The sequence below is a fragment of the Helicoverpa armigera genome, chromosome 23 (genome assembly GCF_030705265.1).
Source record: "Helicoverpa armigera isolate CAAS_96S chromosome 23, ASM3070526v1, whole genome shotgun sequence".
Classification (NCBI taxonomy): domain Eukaryota; kingdom Metazoa; phylum Arthropoda; class Insecta; order Lepidoptera; family Noctuidae; genus Helicoverpa; species Helicoverpa armigera.
Window position 1 is genome coordinate 9,637,569 of NC_087142.1, and position 17,098 is coordinate 9,654,666.

Sequence of the window (17,098 nt, forward strand, 5' to 3'; positions counted from 1 at the left end):
ATCATTAAAGTTCCTTTGAGGCATGAAATAGAATTCAATAAGTATATCCAAACACAAAAGCTACTGCCACCTCAGCATGGCGATTCTATCTCTATTCTTCCAAGAAACGACAAAGCTCTTTCTTTCCCACTCGACATGTCTTCTACCCGAGCATGGCGCGAGCTGTAGACTCGCGTTTCTATCAAGAGAAAGACTTTCCATAGCAACGGATAAGTAGCTAGTGATGGGTCGTTCTGCGATGAATTTACGTTTAGTTAGCCAAAAAAAATGTGTCAATGCACTATTTTTCACGCATGAACCTATACATAAACTCATGTAACTCAAAGTAACAACAAAACGTATTCATCGAACTTATTTTTTATCTGTGGAACTAAAATGGTTCATGTTTGTTTGTTTACAAAAAACGATTATTGTTGTTGATTTTAAGTATTTAAATATTGGTGATTACTGCGTGCGGCAAGGAAAAAGTAAGTAGATTTTGTGATTAAATAAATAAAGTACTGATTATTCCAATAGTTGTGTGTAATTAACCCAAACGAACATAATAATTATCCATACATACGATGAAAAGAACAAAGGAAAATAACATAATAATCTCAATAAATGGTGATTGGTGGCATTGTCTGATGAAAACTTTGCCATGCACAGTTCAATGCGTTCCTCACTGTTATCTTGCTTCCCTATATTATTGTCCGAAGTGTTTTTATTTTCGTCGTTACAAAACCTGTTTATTTACAGCGTACGAAGTCCCATCCAATAAACAGAGAAGATAGTATCCCGATCCATTGGGAAAAGAAGGCCACGATAAAGAAGAATAGGTCCGTATTCAAACGCTGCTGAAAAAATATGGAAAAGAACGAGTTCTTGGCATACAATGTTGACACGAGAATCATTCTTTTAGTAAGTGTCTTTAAATAATATTCATTTACTAGTAATAGTTCTCCAGACTTGTTGGTTTCATTCTAGCAAAACTCTCATGCTTTGTTTTCAAAGTATAATTATGGCAATAATAATTATAGTACCTATTTGTTGCTTGTGTGATATAAGCAACAACTCTTAAGATAAAAAATAAAATGAGACAATCATTTACACAGAGGTAAAGGTTTATTTACATAAAATTAAGGCTACAGATAAAGTCATTTATTCAAAATAGGCTGAAAATCAGCAGCAGAAGCGGTGGAACAAACTCCCCAGCAACTCAATTCTGTCTGTATGGTTTGAAGAACTGTTGATATACAAAGATATTCATAATAGTTGCTCTTCTGTGAGTTTCAGGCACCCTGCAAAAAGAAATAACTGTTTCGTAAAGAGTTTTTACAAGAATTATTTTACAGTATAATAAAAGAATAACATACTGATAGTGACACATTATCAGCATCAATAAGATGTAATGAGTCAAGACCCTAACGCATGACTAGAATCCCCTGAAAATGAATGTTAATTTAATTTTGTGTTCTTGTTTCAGATTACAAAAAAAGGATGCTAAATGACAACTGGGTCGTCAGTTTACAAATTATAAATTATTGAAATGATATCATTTAATAAAGAATGTGAATATTAAAATCATAATGGTTGTTTATTTAAAATGTCGTTTTTTTCTTAGCATATAAAACTGTCCAATTCTAGAGTCATATAGCCTGCGCAGTTTGTTCTTAATGAGAGAACTATTGAAAACTGATTGTTTATGAACTCTGTCAGGATAATTGGCATTTATGTTCAGTATTTTGCACTCAGTATCTACAATCTCAAATAGAGGTTATATCTAATATTAGGTATCATCATCATCATCATCATCTCAGCCATAGGACGTCCACTGCTGAACATAGGCCTCCCCCTTTGATCTCCACAGATACCTGTTGGAATATATTAGGTATACTAACCTTGTATTCACTGCAAAAACAAATTGCTTAAAAAATTTGCTAACAGTGGTTAGTAATGTTGTTAACGACCTAAGCAGGACCCGAGCAAAGAACCTGCAACAATTAAGCTTTGTTAAATATTTTTCTTCTGTTTAATTATTTTCTTGCAATGAAGGGCAATACCTACATAATAGACAAAATAATCTTAGAAACAATAATAAAAGAATAGATCTTTCTATATTTAACTTATCTATAAGGACGAAAACTTTGTCATATTTTTGGTTGGAAAGCACAACGAAATAAAATAGACTGTAGGTAGGTACTTACATTGATATGAACAGGCAGACCCTAAGATATCCTAGGAGACAGATTCCGCACAAATACTGCACCATCTCTGCACATTTACGTTTTCAATGTCGAGAGACTTAACACTCGTATAGCTCGTTCTTTGAGCTTTACACTGATTCTTCTCAGCATAAAAACTGACCACATGACGACGGTAGGACCCCGACATACTTTGTAAATGCTTTTTGAGATCTTGAAATTATAATAATATTCTTGTCTACTCTTGTCTAGGTCCGATGAGATGTAGAGTATTTGACATTTCATATAGAAAGTTATATCTACTCCCAAATGTCAAAAGTAGAGAAAATATAGTCGTCATGCTCGACGCGATAGACACATGTCGACGAAGAAAAGAAACATTTCTTTTCTCGATGTCAAACATCGCCATGCTCGGGTCGATAGAAATCTTTCTTCAATCTGTCATTTTGTCGATTCTCCGGTAGACAAAAGCTGTTTCTATGGCGGTCATGCTAGGCCCGCTGGAGCCAATTGAAGTCAAGATTAAAAGCTTGGTCATGGAATGTACTGACCGTGCCATGAACATTTCTATTAATGCTGATATACGGACAAAAGAACCGATAAAGCATTTTCTACTTCACATCTCTATTGGTAAGCTCAAATTAATATTCATGGAAATAACATAGTAATGGCATGAAATATAAGTGGACCGTAGCGCAATGACGTCTTAAATTTGATTTATAACTGCCAGTACCGACGGTGACCTAGTGAAATCATTTGATATGGTAATTGGTAATGCCTCTAATTCCATATAACTTAGAGAGGTAAATGAAGCTGTTATTATGGAACTAGCAAATAGGCCGAACCCTATACGCTCGATTATCTTGATGTATAAGTTTAACAAGATCACATTTACAAGCAATAAGACAAGTATGAGTAATACCATCGGATCTCTAGCCCTTAAAATAAATCTGAGTAGGATCGTGGGTTGGTTTCAGAATTAGAAATAGACTGAAGATATCTCGTCTTCAGAATCTATTAACTGTTTGGTTAGTGTGCCTAATCTCGTGATCGTGTTCTTAATCGATGCTAAATATAGCGTGCGGTCATGTTAACGCAATTATTATTGGCACAGCATCCCGCGTCGGAAAGGACAACGAACGAGATTCAGATGAAAACACATTGATCTTAGAAGATTAACCTGACAGTCCCGCATTCCCTGATGGAGACTGTAGTAAATATCAATATGTTGCAGCTTTAGAACATGTTAGTGATATTACTGAAATTAATAACTTTTCAATTTCTATTTATGTTGGTTTCAGACAATCAGCCACCAATTTCATAGACATTATTAGTATTCAAATAGAGATAAAAGACAAAGCAGCATTTATATGGCTACAGGAAAACGTACCAGTAAAATTATAATTATAAACTACCATTAGCTGAATAGGTCCATTAGCTTTCCTAATACTATCAATTCTTTATCGAAGTCTCTGATTGTTCTCATTGTTCCTATTGAAAATATTTAATCATTGTCAGATGTTATTAGTTTCGCCAGGTGTGAAATGTACTTCAATGCCTTTATTGAATCATCAACGAAAATATACCTACTAAAAGTCCTTCTCTTAAAATGCCATCATCTGTTTTATTATGAACACTTGGATTATTTTCTTCCAAAAATATGTCATGACTGTTGAGATATCCATGTTTGATCCTTCAAAGATTATTTTCTGTCTATTTAAATTTAAATTGCATAATAGCTGCAAGCATTCTCCAAGATTTCATCTGAGGACCGGTTCTTATCACTCGCTACAGTTACAATTCCAGAGAAATTGCTTTGACATTATCGACCCAGGTTATCTGGAGGTCAAATGTCAGAAATTCTAGTCCAAAATCACCTTGATCGTTCCAATTTAATCTTTGAAACCACTGTTAATTAATATTGATTCAGATTGTTTTACTTTCATAAATTGTTAGATAAATGTCCAAACGAACAGGAAATTAAATCAAAACACTTTTTAATTGAGAGATAAAATCAACATAATTATTCTATTTCATCAGGAGAATTTTTATTGACAGAGAGATTGAGCTGATTAAGTCTTAACACCTCGATATAATTATATGTATCTGTTTTACAAATTCTCTTGGATACAATATTTCTCAATACTAATATTAATTTTGCTATATCGGGTTGTCGATCAATCAGATCGAATGATTGCAGTTCCCGATACGATCTTATTTCAAAACGTGTTATTTCTTACGAGTTTCTTGTAAATAATGTAAAAAAACTACACGATGTGGTTACCACTCTCGTTTGTTACTTTACTACAAATATATATTTCATCATAATGTGTGGCTTGAAACGGTTTGTAAGTAACAATGATTACAACTTTATCTTAATCATTTGCAGACCTCAAAATTGTGAGAACTATATTACTGCTAGCCTTGTACTATTGTGTCTGCGCTTAGTAAACTATGTCAAATCTGCTAGCGTTTTGTTTAAGACTACGAACATAAAATTCGAATTAATAGCACCTCTCCTGTGATGTTTTACACTTGTAGACTGGTAGAAAGTTATGCCAAGGTAGGGTATAATTTAGGCGATCACCAAAAATATTTTTAAGACTCTAAGCTGAGGCACCAAATAAAATAAACAACTCCAAAAAAAATAAATTGACTTTATTAAAAGGGCACTAAAGTATATAATATTATGATCCAAAAAAAATAAAATAACATCAGAAAAATCGCAAATCTCGCATAAATATTATTTTTGGTTCCCAAAATGGATTAATGGTCACCAAATTCTATCCAACTAAAAGATAAATATTACTACCAAAATCAAAGTTAGTCACGAAAACGAATCGCTGCAAAACCGACTCCACGTAGTCTTGTCTGCCCTACCCCTAGAGTGCAATTCAAAACCGCGTAGGCGCGAAGGGGCGAGGCGGCCTGCGAGCTGAGGCGCAGGTAGTTTCAGCGCTCGCTGCCGCGGCTGAGGCTGGCCGGCTCTGCCGGCCAGCAAGGCGAAGCTGCGGTGGTGAGCGTGAAAACCATCTGCGACGATAAGCTCGCATGGGACCGCCGGAGCCCCGCAGCGCCGGAGCCGTGACAGAAGCCATGCTTGCTGCATGTTGCGTGCTTACATTTTACTACTGAGTTACACACAAATTCATATAAAAATAAATAAGCGACGTACGTTTGGGAACCCCAGTATATTAATTGGTATTTGGGAAATATTCTAGCGATCGTTAAATTAGGAGTCATGGTATTACATAATTGGTAACATCTAAGTAGTGACAATATATAATATTTGGTCTAAAGTGTATTTTAAAGGCGTCCATATATTTTTTTAGTAGTCAATAATACGAAAAAATGGTTTTACCTAATAATATTTTTGGAAACGTTATTTGGTGACCATTTATCCATTTTGGTAACCATTTAGAATTTTTTTGGTAGTAAAATAGGTACTTTTTTGGGTGGTGTTTAAACACAAGCCTATAAGGTAAAATTATAAAATGTAGGTATGAAGACTAGGTACATTAAACATGTCTGAACAATTTACGATACCAAAAACAAAATCACTGAATGCAAAATAAAAAGTCGGTGATGCGTCACAAAACTCACTAACAGGCAAATAGGAGGCTTTTGTAATTTATGGTCATGCTCTGTTAACCGACAACACTACTCCGTAGTCTATGGTCAAATATGGCGGACGAAGGGCAACGAACTCGGACAACCGTACACGGCGAAAATTAACATTCACTATAGTTATTTTAACGTCATTAGCGTAGATCAAATATGAGTTTCAAATTACCAAGCTTTTCTTCTTTAGTGCTTTATTGAAATTTACTTTTGAACTTCGGAGCTGCGGTTGTCTAAATATCATTGAGTCAAAGATCGCCTATTATATTCTTTATGTCAGCCACGCTTCTATCTGCAGCCGCATTCATTTGTCTGCCGCGATTACTGATAGATTCGTATTGTCAAATATTCGGTCCATTGAATTAATTTAATTTGATGTATTGTCCATCGATTGCATTTACGTAAGCCAGTTGCATTCTAATACATTATATCATTTGATACGAATGAATTATGACGGCTGTAACTTTTCATCAGCTCCCGTGCAACATTAAGTTGTATTTGGTGGAACCAGTTCTTGGTATCTAGTATAATTTAGTGGCTGACACGCCATAATCACGATGCATTGTACGTACAATTCTAATCTGACAAAAAACTGGCGGACCGTTACAAAATGCTACCGTAATGGTAGAATTGTGCCAGTTGCTATACCATGGCTGGGTCGACGGTATGATTATTTCACACCATCGCTGATCGTTCCCTTTCGCTGTCCAGCCTTCATCTGTTATTTCAAATTTGTTATTTCATAGCTAATTAACTATTGCAATCTTGTATGATTCTCTTTCTACGATTGCGTTTATTATTGTTGGACGTGAATCTGATTTGTAATATTATTTTACGCCGACTTGGGATGTTGTCTTTATAAAATTGTGTCAGTAGATTGACCCTAAAAAAACACCAACTTAATACACAGGCCGATACACCTAATTTGTATTTTATTGCTCCGATAACCTCATGGTTATCACGGTTTCAATTATGTGAGATTGGTAATTATTCAATCATTTTTGATTGGTGTATTAGCGCAGCTTGAAGCAATATTTGTTTTTGCGAATGTAGTTTAATTGCCACTAGAATTTAAACATTGAGTGTATCATAATAATTAGCTATAGTTACAATTATATCGATATGATGTTGCGTACCAATTATTTTGGCTCGAATTATCTCAGCTGTTGCGTAAGCCTCGCATCACTTACAAAAGCTCTGTATGAAATATTCAACAATAGCGGAGGCTTCACTTAGTATTCAGGCTACGTTTGTGTATCAACTGACGCAACACGAGATACCAGGGGACAGGCACTTACAAAATTGTTTCAAACCCTTTGTACAACGATTTTATCTAAGTCATGAAATAGAAACTTATTTTTTTTGAAATGGTCATGTTTTGTCTATTTAAATTGTAACGAGACATGCTTTTGAGGAGTTTGTGTGTCAACTGCAGTCAATTACTTAGCATTCTGTACATGTTTGTGGATTGAAGGAATTGGATTATTCAGATGTCTGTCAGCGATAACCTGGCATGTTATCGTCTTTGGCTTTTGCAATCTTTGGTTTCCTTGCATCGATGTTTTATGTGTTGTTGTGTTACGTTTCCGATTTGAGAGCAGATTAAATATCTATCTGTTGTGAAGCAGAAAACAGACCTTCTAGTAACATTTTATCATCAGTGTCTTATACATTAGCTATGTATTTGTCATTATAAGTTTTGGAAAGGAATGTAGAATAATATTTTGGTGCTCATCGCTTTCAATTTCCTGCTTCAATGTAATTTGCATAAACGCGTGTTTTGCCTTTAATGGTTTTTCTTGCTCTAAATGGTCTTGGTGGTATTAATTGACACCCACGTCCAATCATTTTTAAGGAATTTGTTTTTTTCAAATTAGTGCCATGCGTGTATATTGTGGGTTTCTGTGACAAATAACTAGAAAGTTCAAAACCAATTGTCATACACCAGTATTAATTCTACATACTGATGAATTTTGATAGCAGTTTCTGCTGTATTAGCCCCACTCTTTTCCCACAAAGAATTTATCATAAACTGCCGTCAAATGAACCGTTTTCGTACCTTCAACAACGTTTTCAAGCTGGACCACTTTCTTAATCGATTTATAGGAACCATAAGGTTTCAGTCAAAGCATCAATACAGCTAATGTGGCATGTTTAAGACATTTCACTTCATTAAAGAGCATTGTTTATTGGTATTTACTGCCTTTATTGTGTGAGATATTGCCACCAGCTGAGGCTAAATTGAAACCTCGGCCATGGAGGATTGAATATCAGAAAATCCAGTATCAATGACGATTGGCCATTTCTCAACTTTCTTATGATCTTCAGTGTTATTTTTTATTGTTTTGACATTATCTTTCTTGACACTTTTTTCATTTCTATGATCATGCAATACGTCATTTGCATGCATCTCTGCCAGTTGAGCAGTTTTTTGAGGAACAATATAGTTTTCTGCCACATTTGTCATTTGTAGAACTTCTGAATTCTCTTTCATGTTAGTCGATAGTGTTAAAGGTCTTTCTTATCATGTCTATCGTTTCTGCGTTTGCAGTAAAAATTATTGTGTGCTGTATCGCGTAGGTTTCTTGGGTTTCTATTAATATTTCAAAAGGGCAACTATCAGGTGTTAGTTGTTTCCAGTCGGGATTGACTTTCTGATTCGGAGTGAGATTGACAACTTTAAGGCTTGTTAAACCTTTTGTTTGGTAACTGGTTTGTTTGTTTGTGTTTTGTCTGTAAGCGGGGTAAAGGATAGATTTGCTTTCCTCATAAAACTTGTGTCATAATTAATATGGTCTCTCAAAGTTGTTCATTGTGAAATCTAAAGAATTTGCTCTTCAATTTGAAAGAAAAATTTCGAGTGGCTGCAATAAACACATGGGAACACTTGTAATTTCTGTATCACTAGGACCAACTTCGTTACGTGTTGAATATTTCTTACACAAACGTAAATTTTTAACCGTCTAAAATTGTAGCATGATAAACACCCAGAACACAATAGGAGATCAGGCTAGGAAATGTATGATAAAACAACGAAACCATCTACATATTAAAATAAGTTTCAGTGCAAGAGATTATAAAACTAACACTAATGTATGCACTACGGAGTCACTTACCTCGACTAGCTTATCATACGTAGCTGTAATAAGTTTTCCTTCTTCAAAGGTAATGATTATCAAAATTATAATTTAGTTACATGCATACACCGGTAACGTTTACGCTCTAGTTGTGTAATTATACAATTTGGTGAACGTGGCGATTCACGCCTGATGGCTATGGTACTGACCTGACAAGATATAGCTGTACTCTGTGAAGGTAGTGATTTTGATCAGACTGAACACGGAATATTTAAACTGAAGCTAAAAATGATGAGATAAATGAAATTCTGGTTGAGATGATAAGATGTCACATCGTCATATCCCGAGCCTTTGCCTAACTATTTTAGGGTCAGACACCAGTGATAAGTTGTCACAATTAGGGATATATTATGATGAATGAAATGATTTAATCTAATTCATATGTAATTGGCACAGAATATATCTATATACAATCGCAGCATCAGCTAAACCTTCGAATTATTAAAATTAAAATGTACGATGCATCTCGTTCGTGGTGAACTTGACACTGGATGCATCTGTTAATCTATTTAATGCACTTTACAGCGTAACCTTTACGGGAACTGATTTATCAAGGTTAACAGCTCAAATTGAATATATTTTTCCTACCTTTTGTTATATTTTAAATACAGTCGATAATATAAATTATCTTGCGGATGTTGAATCTTGTGATGACATTATAGATATCGTCGTAAATCGTCTTTCACCACTAGGTGCGTCATCTCAAGGCCGCCCTTTTAATGAATTCAAAGGGCCATATTCACAACCAACACATAATAACAACTAACTATTAACATTAGATGCTAATCAAAATACAGCCACAAATTTCACCGCCTACCTTCCCAGAACTTTCTATAATCGCATTTGCATCGAAACCAAAGAAAAAAATCACGAAAGAAAGTAAAAGTGAATAATTGCATAGATGCGCCGAACTGGACAGACAAGGTACAGGGAGAGACATAAGTATGCCAACTCCGATAGTTGTGGAAAATGAAAGTTTTTGCCTAAAAATGTATAATCAAGTTAATTTATTCGATAATGTTACGACTTTTGAAGCTAATAAATTTCGCTCCGAGGTAGCTACAGAACTGGTAGATAAAGCATAAAACAACCTTATGGCTATGCTTTGTGAAGGACTTAATAATAAAGTCAAACTTGAAATTTTTAAATGAATTGACACATATGTTGAGATTGCTACCAAACTATCACTTATAGAGAAGCCAAAAATAATTCGCACAGCTTATTATAAAGTAATCAATGTTTAAGCAGCAGACATTTTAGGCTCTTAAGACATAATTTGAATGAAAGTAGATGCATGTAGCTTAATGCTTCATCCGTAAGGGGGTAAGTAGACCTCAAAACGGTACCACCATGAGTAGTACTAACGTAAATTGTACAACGGTTTGAATATAACCGTAAGTTAAATCGAGCTTCGAAGCAATATGAATATGGTTTTACAATTACTTGAGCAATTCATTAAAGTACAGTTCTTTGGAATTTTGGAAGATGTATAGAAAGTTGATAAGTTAATCCAAGACGGATTATCAACGTTAGGATAGATACTGGAGAACTTCTGAGTTAAGGGTAAAAAGTGCAGCGAATAAAGACAAAATATTAAAACCTGACAAAAAATGCAAAAGAAACACAACATTCGCTAAAGACAAGCCCATATCCCTAACACAAACTGAATACCACTTCAAACCGAGTACCCCAAAAACCCATCGATCAAACTCGACCCAAAAGTGGTTCTACAAAAACGCAACCGGCTCCGAACCCGGCGGAGCAACAGTCGATATGCGGCCTACAGTAATCCAAGGTCGTTGGGGTACCGCTTCACAATTCTCTTCCTCTTTTTGTACTACCTTTCTTCCCTACTAAACCAAAACATCATAAAACAAATCATCTCCCATTGCAACATCAACTTCAACTTCTTTAACTTAAAGTGCATTTTCGTTTGAGTCAATCCCTTTAATGGAATTTCAAAGGTCGTCCAGGCCATGTGTTGTGTTCGTTTTTGCAAAAGTTTTTTCGTTTGGACTTCTAAATGATAGGTTGTGATGTCTGTACCAAACAGCTCGGCTGTATTTGAATTTGTTTCGATCGCTATCTCTCTGATTGTATCTGTATTAGTTTTTAATACACCGAGCTGTTCTTTTAAGTCTTGACTGGTTGTAATGCTTTCATAATGATTAGAAATGTCTTTGTTAAGTCTGCAAACTTTGGCTTTTATGTCCGTTAGTTTCATTATTGAGACGAATCGTGTAATTTCTTCCGTTCAATCATTCTTAATTTCTAGACTGGAACGAAAAATACTTTAGACGAATACATGCAAATTACAGAATTTTAAAAGGGATCGATTTGTTTAATAGATTGGTGAAATGATTGCTCAGGAAATATCGTTACAACATTCCTATTGTTTGAAGTTTCCCTATGTGGTGGTTGAAGCTCATTCTTAGCGGTTTGTCTAACTCATAAAATTGAATACATTTCCGTAATCTTCGATTTGTTTGCTTTCGTAATTGATTATTGCACATTCATCTATCTACATAGATCGGAAATAATTTCGCTCGGAGAAATTATTATCTTACGCGTGCAGCATATGCATACCGACATACTTCAGTTGTTATTGTTCGGGAATCCCGCCCTGGAAGTAAACAAGCAACTATCACAAAGGAAACCCAACACTGAAGAGTCACAATCTTTCCTCATTCCTCCACGCTTGGCTAGTTCGCATAAAGTTACAGTTTTACAATCTCACTGGCTTGTTATACAACCGGCCATCTGTCGAGGCTCTAGTTTCGACAGACATGTGTCTTATGGCGACTACAGATTCGCTCCATTTTGTAAAAAACGTATGAGATTAAGCTGTAGAAGGTAATTAGCGGAAATCTCACCATTTCGTTGTTAGAGTCCATATTTTTGGAAGTGGTAACTTAGTGGAATAGATATAGCTAAAGCAAGATCAAGATATACATAAAGGTTTAGTCGAAGACAGATTTAGTGGACCACTCTATTCATTGAGTCTCCTGAACTTAATTGATAAAAACTATATAAAATTAATGCTAAGAATGAAAAATGAAATGAATGAGAATGCTAATGCTGCAGAAGTGCATTCTATCAACGAATCACTCGACAAGAACGTAATGAATTACAATCCCTAGAGCAAAAGACACACAGGTGCAACCACACAAATAAACAGACTAATAATCAGCAATAATCAAGCGACAATATCCAAAATAGTTGTACTAAATCGAGCAGTTCTGCAAGCCCCGCTAGCCGGACGGCAGGACATGTGCTAACACCATTTAAGGCACATAAATGCAACTTGTTTGTTTTGCAAGTTCCCCGGAATGTGGGCACGGCTGGTGTTTTTAGATGCGATGGTAATGAGATGGATGCTTGCATGTTGCTGGCTTTCTGTGTAATTAAAGCTGGTTAATTTTACTGATGGTTTGAAGGTGGTTGATTTGCTGTCAACTTCTGATTCATCTTAGACATCCTTAGGAACTGGTGAATCTGAATATTTTAAAGTAAGGGTCATTGATGCGCCCATTAATGAAGAATACAGCTGCATTAAGCTATTTATGAAGACTATACATAAGCCTACTTTTCTTGCCTTTAAATAAATTGTATTGTGAATTCAAAAGACCATTATTATCATTTCGTTCTCTTAAAAGACCAAATAGTTTATACTGAATCTCATAAACCGTTTTGCGTCAGCAGATTGCTTAATTGCTTGCATTTTACTTTTATTGCTTTTATAAAAAAAAAAAACGAGATTCAATTTTACTTAAAATGTTACTTGTCGAACTAGTGTGTTCTTTTTTCATTTCAAAAACTTTAAGAAATAACAGTTGACCATCTAAGGCATGCTACCGAAAGATTTCAAAAGATGTGCTTTAGTTTCTAGGCGATCTGTCTTCATAGTATGATGAGGTAACAAGTCATCAGCAACCCGTATTGTAAGAGTGTGTTCAAGTAAAAACTTGCTATGTATAACCGTGACCAATTTCGGACAAGTAACATTGGACAGTTTTTTTTAGTGAACTAATTTCAGTAACTGCAACTTTGTTGTTAGTTGATGGCTTGACTTCTATTGCAGTTAGTTCAACTGTTACTGCTTCAATTGTGTAATATGTTGTTTGTTCTATGAATAGTGCGTTCAAAGTTATATGTTCATCATCTTTTTTGACAAGCATATCTATTACTACGAATAATTATATTGAGATCCTGTAATATAGAGACGGTAAATCATTTGGGGACAGACATTTGACATCTAACAACTACATTAACATTACAATAACTAACAATTTGTTAAGGCTATGTTTAAGACTGCTTCATGTTTTAGTTAACGACTAGTTACATAATCGGGATTGTCTATATTCCTTGGTAACAAGGGTTCTCAAAATAAAGTCTAAAACAGTGTAGCAATCAGTTCTATCAAGTGTAATCTACCCACAACTTCCACCTCGTAAGACAAATCAATACATGAACGCTATTTAATCGTCTAACGCAAGATAAATTCTTTAGGAAATGACTTTCAATATTGCTCAGCTATGTATAAGCAATTTCATATTATGACACGTTTACTTGATTGCTGTTTATTTGTGGTATGTCAGTTATATTGACATTCTTTTGTTTGTAAGCATTTATTTTCATAAAATTGTTCTTCTGTAGATGCTTCAAAGTTTTATTGCACCGGTTGGCAGGAACGTACTCAATAATGTCTTCTTCCATGTCTACTACGACTCATTCTTCACTTCAGTCGAAAGACGTCCACTGGATGGACGGACGTCCATGGAGATAAAGGTCTCCTCCAATGTTTGCCATCCTTCGCGGTTCTTAGCAACACACAACCGACTGCTTCCCGGCGACATTGGCCAGCTCATCCGTCCATTTTGTGAGGGGTCTGCCCACGCTGCGTCTTCAGCATTCATTGTGCGTCTTACTATATACAAAATAACGTACTATAATAAGATCAGCAATAAAAACAAAGGTTCAAAAACTGTAAAATAAACGTAAAAGACCAATGTTACACAACAAGGTAGCGAATTTACCATGCGTATCGCTCTCACCATTATTTAACAATTAATTCGTAAAATTACCCACTTACCCACATGTTACGTGTACGAATTTGCAAATTAACTTGCATACCTAGAATAAGTAAGTCGTAACTGAAATATGTAAAAAGGAAACTGTACCAGTTATGTTTCATTCACAGTTTTCAATTCACCTTTTTTCGCTATCGAGACTAACTAACATCTTTTAGTTACAAAGTCCTAGATCACTCGTAGGTGATAGTCTTGACGACCTAATGATAGAAGCATCTGCCTCTCAAGTACCAGTGTGTGGGTTTGATACCAGGTCAGACAAGTACATATATAACTTTTCGAAGTTAGGTATTACTTCCTAAGTATATTTTCGACACCTATGACGGTTAAAGGTGAAGGTTAAAAACATCTTGAAGAATCCTGCACTACAAACTAGTCTATCTTCTATTATTAGGTACTAAACAATCATGATTTTACAAAACAAGCCGTAAAACTGCACCCAGACATAACACGGACTGGAATTTTATAAGTCAAGCAAACTTTAAATTGTATTTTACGACCAACATGACCTATGCATATGCTAAATAACTTGTGAGTCTTAAATTATCCTTGCACAATATAACGTCTTCTGCATTTTAAACGCGAAAGTGTAAGCCACGCATTTTAATATCGCCCTGAAAACCTTTAGGATATTATGTACGTATAAATTGGGATGCGTTTCCGTGAACCGCAGTTTTGTAAACATCCTCATGTATTTTATGACTGGTACGTCTGGTATAGACCTGACATATTTAAAAATATTGTCTAGAGTCTACTGTTCCATTATTATGGTGAGCATTGTCATTTTGAGGTTAGTATTTTTAACCGACTTCCCAAAAAAACAGGACTCGGAAACAGGAGGTTCTCGACTCGGTAGGCCAGTAGTATATCTCAAGATAAAGATATATATATATATATATATATAAAGATATATAGATAGGTAGTATATCTAGGTAAGGAAATCGGCCTTTTGTCACAATTTGTAAGATCGGCCACGGTAACATAGTAACTAGCGATTGTAATTAATGAACCTTAACATAAGTAATTAACAAAGACTTTTATACTTTAACGCGAAACATCCTCTTGCTTCATAGGTACTAATATTATACTTAGAGCTAAATAGTTTGTTTAGGTACCTCCGTATCTTGTAAAACACCTTTAGTAGATCATGGTAGATTTTTTCTACCACAAAATCGAATTAGGTACTTCACCAATCGAATAAAGTCGTTCGATCGCCGAACATTATGTAAAGTTAGAGCGGGACAGCATAGCTGCTCGTGTAATGGCAAAAACGTCGGTAACGGTGCGCCTGCGCATCCGACCGGCTGATTGTAAATGTTCTCTGTGGTCAGTGTCACTATGTAGGCCTTCGGGTTTTTTGTTGCCAGTCGTTGGAATATCAAAACTTTCCGTCAAGGAAAGGTTTTTAATTCTTTATGATATTGATTCAAAGGAATCAAAGAAATTGTGGTTTTGACCAAAATAAAGTTCGAAATTCGGATTTTCTGAGAACTTTGGTCTTCACAATAAAAAAGATACATTTCGAAATCTCTTTCTGCTAAAGATGCAGCAGTCATTTTATAAAGAAAAAAAATTGGATAAGTGCATTTTGGAGGTTATTACCTACTCATTCACGCTAAACTTCTGAACATGAATCTGTCCAGTATTATAGCTCACACGTTAGAATATAAAGTTTTTACTCGGATACAGGAACTAAGTAGTCCCCCAAGGAAACCCGCTAAACCACGGGCATCAGCTACTTAATAAAAGAATCTCTTCAATTAATATACTAACAACACCTCAGGAAACAGCTACCTACCATATCATATCAAACAAATAAAAACAACATCTTACACAATTTATATCCTTCACGTAACTTTACCAACCAATAAATATACTTACCAATTACTTTCACAAACCTTCACTTAGGGAAACAAGCCTCCCTTTTAGGGGACAAGAGTTAATTTCCGTATCCTTGTACAAAGGGATAGTTCGTTTGTATGTCACTGGACGACCTTCAGTCTTCAGCCTTCCTGTTCAGCTGAGATTCTTTTAAATGCCAGCTGTTGTTAATTGATCTGCTATGCGTAATCAGTGTTCTTAGGGCTGGCAGGGCAAAGTTTATAACCGACTTCTCGAAAGGAAGAGGTTCTCAATTCTGCAGTTTGCTTTTTTTTCTGTCTATATTTTAATTATTATACAATAACTTACAGGTATATTTTCTCATTTTATGTAAATACCACCTTAGACTAAAATAAAAAACGAAGAAAAAGTAACCTACGAGTATATATGTTATGGACCATGTGATTAATTCGGGCATTATTTATAATGCCCGAGCATTATGAATAATGTCTAGCTTTATCGGGCCAAGTGATTAATAACTATCTTAACTTCATTATTTATCACATTGCACGGGCATTATTATATTGCTACATGATAGTTGGGCAATTTGATAATAAAGCTATATTTTTTGCGGTGCGAGGGTGGCAGTTGTTCTAATAAATAAATCCTGTTACTTGCTACATATTTTATGATTATTGTTTTAAATTATATGTTCTATTTTAGCCACAAAATTATGAATTGGACAATTGTCATCTAATTTACTAACTCGGCTTCGTTTTTCTTGATCTCATTTTTCTTGGCTCGTTTTTTTATGGTAGAATTGAATTTGGATTCAAAACATTGTATTAAAAACTGAACTTAGCGACGAAAACGAATCGCTGCAAAACCGACTCCACGTAGTCTTGTCTGCCCTACCCCTAGAGTGCAATTCAAAACCGCGTAGGCACGGAGGGGCGAGGCGGCCTGCGAGCTGAGGCGCAGGTGGTTGAAGCGCTCGCCGCCGCGGCTGAGGCTGGCCGGCTGAGCCGGCCAGCAAGCCGAAGCTGTGGTGGTGAGCGTGAAAACCATCTGCGACGATAAGCTCGCATGGGACCGCCGGAGCCCCGCAGCGCCGGAGCCGTGACAGAAGCCATGCTTGCTGCATGTTGCATGCTTACTTCTATGCTCTGTCAATTGATATGGGATGTGTTATATTTAGTTTATTTTAAGTTAAATGTCAATAACAATAACAAAAATTAAATTAAGT

At 35.5% G+C, this 17,098-nt stretch overlaps 1 protein-coding gene and 1 long non-coding RNA gene across 5 annotated transcripts in view; both read left to right on the plus strand.

The window, feature by feature from the left end:
* Window positions 1-17,098, plus strand: part of Smash (smallish) — a 189,001-nt gene that overhangs the window by 67,206 nt on the left and 104,697 nt on the right. The window lies entirely within an intron of this gene.
* LOC135118579 (uncharacterized) lies at window positions 307-1,579 on the plus strand. Its single transcript, XR_010277671.1, has 3 exons — window positions 307-467; window positions 739-900; window positions 1,466-1,579. It is a non-coding gene; the product is annotated as an uncharacterized LOC135118579 (long non-coding RNA).